The sequence below is a fragment of the Nomascus leucogenys genome, chromosome 23 (assembly GCF_006542625.1).
Source record: "Nomascus leucogenys isolate Asia chromosome 23, Asia_NLE_v1, whole genome shotgun sequence".
In the NCBI taxonomy this organism is placed as follows: Eukaryota; Metazoa; Chordata; class Mammalia; order Primates; family Hylobatidae; genus Nomascus; species Nomascus leucogenys.
Window position 1 is genome coordinate 16,500,697 of NC_044403.1, and position 8,610 is coordinate 16,509,306.

General features: G+C 35.5%; 1 pseudogene; it reads left to right on the plus strand.

Moving 5' to 3' along the window:
• Positions 1 to 673: 673 nt before the first annotated feature.
• LOC100580395 lies at positions 674 to 2,033 on the plus strand (annotated as a pseudogene).
• The last annotated feature ends 6,577 nt before the right edge of the window (positions 2,034 to 8,610 follow it).

An 8,610-nucleotide genomic window follows, 5' to 3' on the forward strand; every position in this document is an offset into this window, starting at 1 on the left:
ATGCCAATTAACACTTTCAATATTTTACTGATGGTCGTACTTTACAAGCCACCAATAAATGACCAGTTTTTCAATTAGATAAGTAGATAGGTAAATGATATAAGAAATTGAAGAAGAAAACAAAAATAAAACTATTATAGGGAAGAACATGCTCAAAGATACATATTTATTTTAAAGTGAAGGAACAACTCAAAATTAGCACAAAAATGTGAACTACTCAACAGTCTTTACATAGTATCACTTCATCATTTGTAAATGAGTGATGTTAGGGTCTCATATTACAGAAGAAAATATATTCCATATGGATTAGATATTTAACAGTTTAAAAAAGCTATTGTAACTGTGATGAAGAAAATGTAATTAAATATTATTTTGAGAAGATTATTCAGGTAAAGTGATGATGATTTCTGCCTTACTTATGATTATTAAAAGAGAAAACAGTCTAAATACCCCAAAGGAGTGAGTATAATATTTTTATACAATACTTTTTGAGATGTAAAATACATTTTTGAAATTTATTAAATGCCAAGTTAAGATATTATAAATGCAATGCAGAAATGTATGTATAAGTATCATATATGTGTATACAGCTTTAAGGGTATCTATCAGTATGCTTTTAGTGATTATCATCGACTGTTCTATTTCCTTTAAAAATGTCTGGGGCCAAGGCAAGATGGGTCAAAGTCGGAGTGGTGGTCATGGTCCCAGAGGTCAAGAAGAATGATAAGGACAAGAAAAAGAAATATGAACCTCCTGTACCAACTACAGTGGGGCAAAAGAAGAAAACAGAGACCAGATGCTGCCAGCAAACTGCCACTGGTGACAACTCACACTCAGTACTGGTTAAAATTATTCAAGTTAGAAAGAATTAAAGACTATCTTCTCATGGAGAAAGAATTCATTATCAATCAGGAAAAAATAAAGCCATCAGAAGAAAAGCAGGAGGCAGAAAGATCAAAAGTGGATGACCTGAGGGGGACCCTGATGTCAGTAGGAATGTTGGAAGAGATCACTCATGACAACTATGCCATCGTGTCCACATCTATGGGCTCAGAACACTACACCAGCATTCTTTCATTTGTAGACAAGGACCTGCTGGAACCTGGCTTGGTCCTGCTCAACCACAAGGTGCATGCCATGATAGGGGTGCTGATGGATGACACGGATCCCCTGGTCACAGTGATGAAGGTGGAAAAGGCCCCCCAGGAGACCTATGCCAATATTGGAGGATTGGACAACCAAATTCAGGAAATTAAGGAATCTGGAATCTGTGGAGCTTCCTCTCGCCTATTCTGAATACTACGAAGAGATGGGTATAAAGCCTCCTCAAGGGGGTCATTCTCTATGGTCCACTGGGTGCAGGTAAAACCTTGTTAGTCAAAGCAGCAGCAAACCAAACCCCAGCCACTTTCTTGAGAGTGGTTGGCTCTGAACTTATTCAGAAGTTCCTAGGTGATCAGCTCAAACCCATGCTGGAATTGTTTCGAGTTGCTGAAGAACATGCACCATTCATCATGTTTATTGATGAAACTGATGCCATTGGTTCAAAAAGATATAACTCAATTTCTGGTGGTAAGAGAGAAATTCAGTGAACAATGTTGAAACCGTTGAACCAGTTGGATGGATTTGATTCTAGGGGAGATGTGAAAGCTATCATAGCCACAAACCAAGAAACTTTGGATCCAGCATTTATCAGACCAGGCTTCATTGACAGGAAGATGGAGGTCCCCCTGCCCAATGAAAAGAATGAGAAGCACATCATTCAGACTCACACTAGCAGGATGAGGGTGGCCGATGATGTAACCCTGCATGACTTGATCATGGCTAAAGATGACCTCTCTGGTGATGACATCAAGGCAATCTGTACAAAAGCTGATCTGAAGACCTTAAGAGAACTTAGAATAAAAGTAACAAATGAAGACTTCAAAAAATCGAAAGAAAATGTTCTTTATAAGAAACAGGAAGGGGATCTATTTCTAGTGAACCACACAGCTGCCATCAGGAAAATGGTTGGGAGATTTCCTGTCCCCTGAAAGGGATGAGTTTGGGGGAGTTCCCCAGGGGAATCCCTGTTCCCATTGATTTTTCTTAGCAAAACATCCTGTGTGTCTTTTGGAGTACGATGTGTAAGTGCCCATTGGGCAGCCTTTGTCCGTTTGTCACTGTGCAGCACTCTGCTTCCCAATAAAGCGTGCTCCTTCAAACACAAAGTCTGTATTTTCTAGCTATTCTTTAATGAATTTGTAGTACTTTTCTGTACAATTAAAGCATAATTTAAGTAATGTTTTTGGGTATTTTTAAAATCTAACTGTTTAAAAAGATTTGCAACAAAACACCACTGCCTCTAATATACTTCCTCACCACAGCCTACGCCCAGGACACAATACACTTCAAAATTTATTCTATGCTATTTGTATTGATTTATGAATATATAAGTAACACAAATATATATGTAATTTTCAATTCTGGATTCTTTGAAATATCACCATTATACAATGGTAATATTTTTGAAATGAATACAGAATCTAACAATGCTCTCTATGTGAGCAGGTACATAGTTCACTTCTTTAAATCTCAGTATGAAAAATGTCATTATTATGTACAATAAATACTTAAGATTTACATAATTGAGACTATTATTATTCAGACATAAAATATCTGTCAAATATATACTTTATATACTTAGTTTTTCCTGAAGATAAAAATATACTTTAAATTTTTCTGTGTCATTCCTACATACCTCTTATTAAATGTTTTCAAACGTGCTGACAAAATTACAGAATTACCTTAATATTCCTCAGTATATCAGGTAATCTATCACTTTCCTTTTATTTTTTTCATTCTCTTCCTTCTTGACCCTCACCCTACTTTATTACCTTATGCTTCTCTTACACCTGGAGTATTAAATCATTCTGTTTCAATCTAGTCTCATTGCTTTCCAAGCTAGCAGGAATTCCAAGAGGGTCACTCATAGCCTTTTTAAAAAAGGTATTATGTCTGAAACTACTTTTATGTTAACCTCATATTTTGATAGCTTGTTTACAGAAATTTATATTGAAATTTCTTACTGTCAATGTTCCTTTGTTATCTAGCTTACAAGTTTAAGTTGAGAAATCTGACATTGTCTTAGTCTGTTTTGTGCTTTTATAATGGAATACTACAGACTGGGTAATTTAGAAAGAACAGAAATCACTTTCTCATAGTTCAGAAGGCGGGGGAGTCTAAGATCAAGGTGCCAGTATCTGAAGTCTGGTAAGATCTAAGTCTCTGCTTCCACGATGGTACCTTGAACAATGCATCCTCTGGAATGGGAGACACTTTCTTCTTCACATGACTGAAGAGCAGAAGAGTGAGAACCTACTCCCCTAGGCCCTTTCTATAGCAGCATTAATCCATTCACAAGGGCAGAGCCCCCACGACTTAAACACCTCCCATTAGGCCTCACTTCCCAATACTATTGCATTAGGGATTGAATTTCCAACACACACATTTTGAAGGACACATACATTTTGAAGGACACATTCAGACTATAGCAGCTATAATTCAGATTCTTACCCCTTTAACCCTCTTATGCATGGCCTGCTTTTTCTTTGTAAGAGGAGCATGAAAGTTTCATCATTCTCTATATTTGATTCCTCTGTTTTCAGTACAATGCCTCTCTCTTGTCATTCATTGCCCCTAGTGTCAAGTATCCTATAATAAATTTATCCAGAAAAACAAATGTCTTTTCTCTTGTTTGAGTACACAGTGAGTAATCACCTGGCTTCCTAGGATAAGGAGGGAAAAATATTATCGTAATGGACATGTTTTTAATCCTGTTCCTCATATCTACTGAGGGAAACATTGTGGATCGACCACCTAATCTCATCACACCCTCCTTCTGCTAGGGTTCTCTATATGACTTAGACTCAGTGGAATTCTATGGTCTGTTCTCTAGATTCCTAAGTACGAAGTAGCAGTTGTGGCATGATTACAAAATGCAATATGAATACCTTCTTGATTTCATAACTCCACAGCCACTTCAGAAGTAATCTCTTTAGAGTTTCTGGTCTGTATTGCTCTTTTCATCTTTCAGGAGGGCCAGTCCAGAAGCTAATCTACCAGCTCTTTCAATAGTGTAAAAAAACTAATTTCCTATATTAAATCCTTTCTTGCCTAAAATGCCTCGTTCTGTAAAAGGAACCCTACTTGATCCCCTTACTCATTTATGTTCCAGAGAGTCTAGTGTTTTCAACTCTTAAACTCTTTTAGAGATCAATGGCTTAAATCTGCATGGCTCCTGTTGGTGCCTAACTCTTGCATGTTCTTCGGTTTCACTTATTTTTGCTTTTTTTCTTTCCATCTTCTAAAAATTTGCTGGTATTATCTCCTGACTTCTCCCCATTTTTTCTGTTCTTTGGGTTTATAACCTTTTTTATTTGTTAAATATTTTCTGAGGGGAATAGGGGAGTTTGAGGAAAAATTAGAAATATACTTTTTTATCTAGTCTACAATTCTTAATAATGTTTATTCATAAATTGATTTGATAAGAAATCAAACAATTAATGGGAAAGGACCAAAAGAAGAAAGTTTGCTTTATACATGTGAATTGTATGCTGAATTCTTGCGTTTCCTATGGCATTGCATTATAGCAAAACTAGAAAACTCAATAGTCAAAGAGCAGGAAACATGAAAAAGAGTTCTTAACAGATTTAGGAAGTGGTGACAAGTAGAGTCTAAGTAGAAACAGTCCAACCTGGCACAGGAAGGGCTAAAATATGCAGTACTTCTAATATTTAATTTTAGTTATCTTGTTTTGCCATTTTTCTATGCCATATCTTTTCATGATAATTTAAGGAATGAAGAAGAAAGTATAGTTTATGAGTGGAATGAATTGGAGTAGAGATGAGTTGCCATATAAGGAATTAAAAAGAGAGCAAACATTTTGAGGCAATAAAAACAGGAGGGACATTTATGCTTATTCCTCTCCAGTTCATCAAATATTCAGGGAACTAAGAAATATTGGGAAAGGAACCGGCTTGCCTAAGTAGTTGGAATGGTGATTTAAGCTATTTTGTTTGTATAATTTTAAAATTTCCAATGACCCTCACATTGTCAAAACTAGTATATTTCAATGAAGTGACAAATTTAATTCTGGCATAAATTTCTAATCTGGGAAAGAGACTTTGGACACTATGCTACCCAGCAATCTTACATTTCGGAAAGATATATATCTATATCACCCAAGATTGTGGATCTCTATTCTTAACAATTAGATATGTGACAACCTCCTTCAAGAGTTATTTATCATTCTGACAGTCAAGAAGTCTATTTTAAGACTTTTTTTTCTGGTATGAGAAAATAGTGTTATGTGGTAAAAAGAGTTGTGGGCCTTGTTCTCAACAAAACTGGATTCAGATTTCATCTACTTAGTGCCCAAGACCATTTGTAAAGTTTGCTGAACTACTCTTAGTCTCACCACACATCAATAAATGGACATCAATATCACCTACCTTGCGTATATGTTGTGAGACGTAATGTATATTAAGGATATATTTCAGAGTGTGGTATACAGCAAGATTCAATCAATAGTTCTTTTTACTGTTATTTAAAATGTAATTAAAAGCGCCTAAGTTAAGTGGATCACTGGATATCAAAGTCTGTATTCCTAATATGTCCATAGCCAACAAAGTGAGTTAAGGAGTGAAAAGTATCTAGAGAAGGGAATTCTGTATAGTGTGAAAGTACATTGAACTGAAACAGAAAAGACGTGAACTCCAGCCCCAGTTTTATGCAGTAAAACCAATTTTGTGCACCTCTACAGACAAGTTACCTCTCTGGGTAGCAGCTATCTAGCCAGAGTAACAAAGAAACACAACCAGACAAAAACAGACAGGAGATTTGGGTCACAAGATCATGAAGGTCCCTCCTTGTTCTAAGACATGAATTTTCCTTATTTTTAAAGGCTGACATCATATCAAAGAAAGCAAGGCTTTCAAGATAGCAGTAGAAGGTTCTGGGACCTCTTTCTTACAAGAACAGCAGTCGAGTATATTTTTAGAAGAGAAAAGATGACTCTAGGAACATAAATGCCTGAGTAAGTGTATTGAATTTTCTTTCACTCTGCTTTCAAATAACAGTGGTCCCAGTTTAACAGTTGTATAGGTGTTTTTAAACAATTCATCTCTATCTCATTTTAATTAAACATGCACTCTCTCCAGTCCCCCACTTGTAAAAACATAGTTTGCAATTTGACAGGATGATATTATAGTATTGAGCAATATGTGAATTGGTTTAAAAGTAACCAGAGTTGAAGCATACATCAATCACCACAAGTGCAAACGCAGGTCACTAAAGCTGTCAATTTCAATCAGCTCTGTAATTAAATACATCACCAATATGGATTTTGTGTAAGAATGTCACTTGTTCTTCAGATGTCTGCTATGAGGACAAATCACACTTCAGTGTCTCTGCACAGGCATTCCAAATATAATATTTTTAAAAGCAGAGCATCTTCATCCATCTTTCTATGATTCGTTAAATAAAAATGCATTTACTAATGTGTAGTCTAAAAGCTATGTTTTTAAATATATATATAAACTGCTTTCCATTTAATTAAAATGTTGCAATATCTTAGTTGGCATTTTAAATTTATCTTTAACACCTTCAGTGGCATTTGTTATGAAATAAATAGATAATGAATAATAATCACCTTTTAAAAGGCTGAACAATTTGTAATTATGGAATTTGTAATTAGAGAGTCTTTATTATATGTTCAAAAAGCAGAAAATGCTTTTGGTTATGAAGAAATAAATTATTCATTTCTATTTCAGCATGAGAACAAAACTATTTCACATTTAGAAAAATCTTTTTTTAATAGCCATAAAGTGTCATCTCCTTCTATTACACTTAGCACTACATGGGAAAAGACTGCAACAGAGCTGTATTACCAAATATATATTGTCTGCCATTTGATTTAATCTTCAAATAAGCTCCAGGAAGCAGGTCCCTGGACAGTTAATCTTTAGTTTTGTAGCCCATGCACATTTTCAATAAGGTTACTGGGGAATTAGGCCCAGTAGGGAGAGGAAAAGCATATTGTCTTATTCTACAGGCAGCTGTTGTGAGCTCTGTTAGCAAATTACAACTTCCCTAATTATTCAATACTTTATTAGAAGAATCCCTGTCATTACATCGGTGCTTTTCAAATAAAGTCATTGTAAATCTTTGGCATAGAGATTCAACCATTTTTAAATTAATTTTTTATTTGTAATTGACACATAATAATAGTACATATTTATGGGGTACAAGGTGAGGTTTCAGTGCATGTATACATAGTAAAATGATCAAATCAGGGTAATTACCACATCCACCACTTTAAAGATTTATCATTTTTTAGTGGTGACGACATTAAAAATCTTCTCTTCTAGCTGCCTTGAAATATACACTACATTGTTATTAGCTATAGTCACCCTACTGTATAATAGAACACCAAAATGTATTCTTCCTATAAAAATAGGCAGAATACTTGAACAGACATTTCTCAAAGGAAGATATGCAAATGACCAGCAGATACCCGAAAATGTTCAACATCACTAATCATCATAGAAATGCAAATCAATATCACAATATCACCTCACCCCAGTTGGAATGGTTATAATCAAAAAGACAAAAAATAAAAAATGCTGGTGATGATGTGGAGAAAAGGGAACTCTTTTATACTGTTGGTTGGAATGTAAATTAGTACAGTCATTATGAGAAACAGTAGAAAGATTCCTCAAAAAATTAAAAATAGAACTGCCATATGATCCAGCAATCTCATTACTGGGTATACAACCAAAGGAAATGAAATCAGTGTGTGAAAGAGACATCTGCACACCCATGTTTATTGCAGCACTATTCACAACAGCCAAGATATGGAATCAACCTAAATGCCTGTCTACAGATGAATGGATAAAGACAATGGCATATGCATACAGTAAACCAAAAAGTGTCTGAGGATTATTTTGCCAAGGTTAAGGACTATGGCCTGTGACATAGCCTCAGGAGGTCTTGGAAACATGTGCCCAAGATGGTTGGGTTACAGCTTAATTTTATACATTTGAGGAAAAGAGAAGCTGCAGCCAAAGATATAAATCTATACATGAAAGGTATACATTTGTTTGGCATAGAAAGGCGAGACACCTGGAAATGGGGGCTTCCAGGTCATAGGTGGATTGAAAGATTTCTTGACTGGCAATTGATTGAAAGAGTTAAGAACTGCTTGAAGAGTTCAATTCAGCCTGAGTTAAGGTAAGGTTGCAATCGGGGGTAGGGTGTAGAAACCAAGGTACTTGTCATGTAGAGGCAGCCTCTAGGTAGCAGACTTCAGAGAGAATGGATGTGAAAGTATTTAGCCCTTGAAATTTAGTATTTAGCCCGCCAAAAGAGACAGCTTTTCAGGGGCATTTCAAAACACGTCAAAGAAATATATTTGGGGGTAAAATACACTGATTTCCTTCAGAGCTCACTATCTGACATGTGATGCTATACCAGAGTCTGACTGGAATTTGATATCTTATTGCTACAAATATTCTGTTTGGTCAGTCTTAAGATATCTGTTTTAATGTTAATGCTGGTTAATTGTGTCTA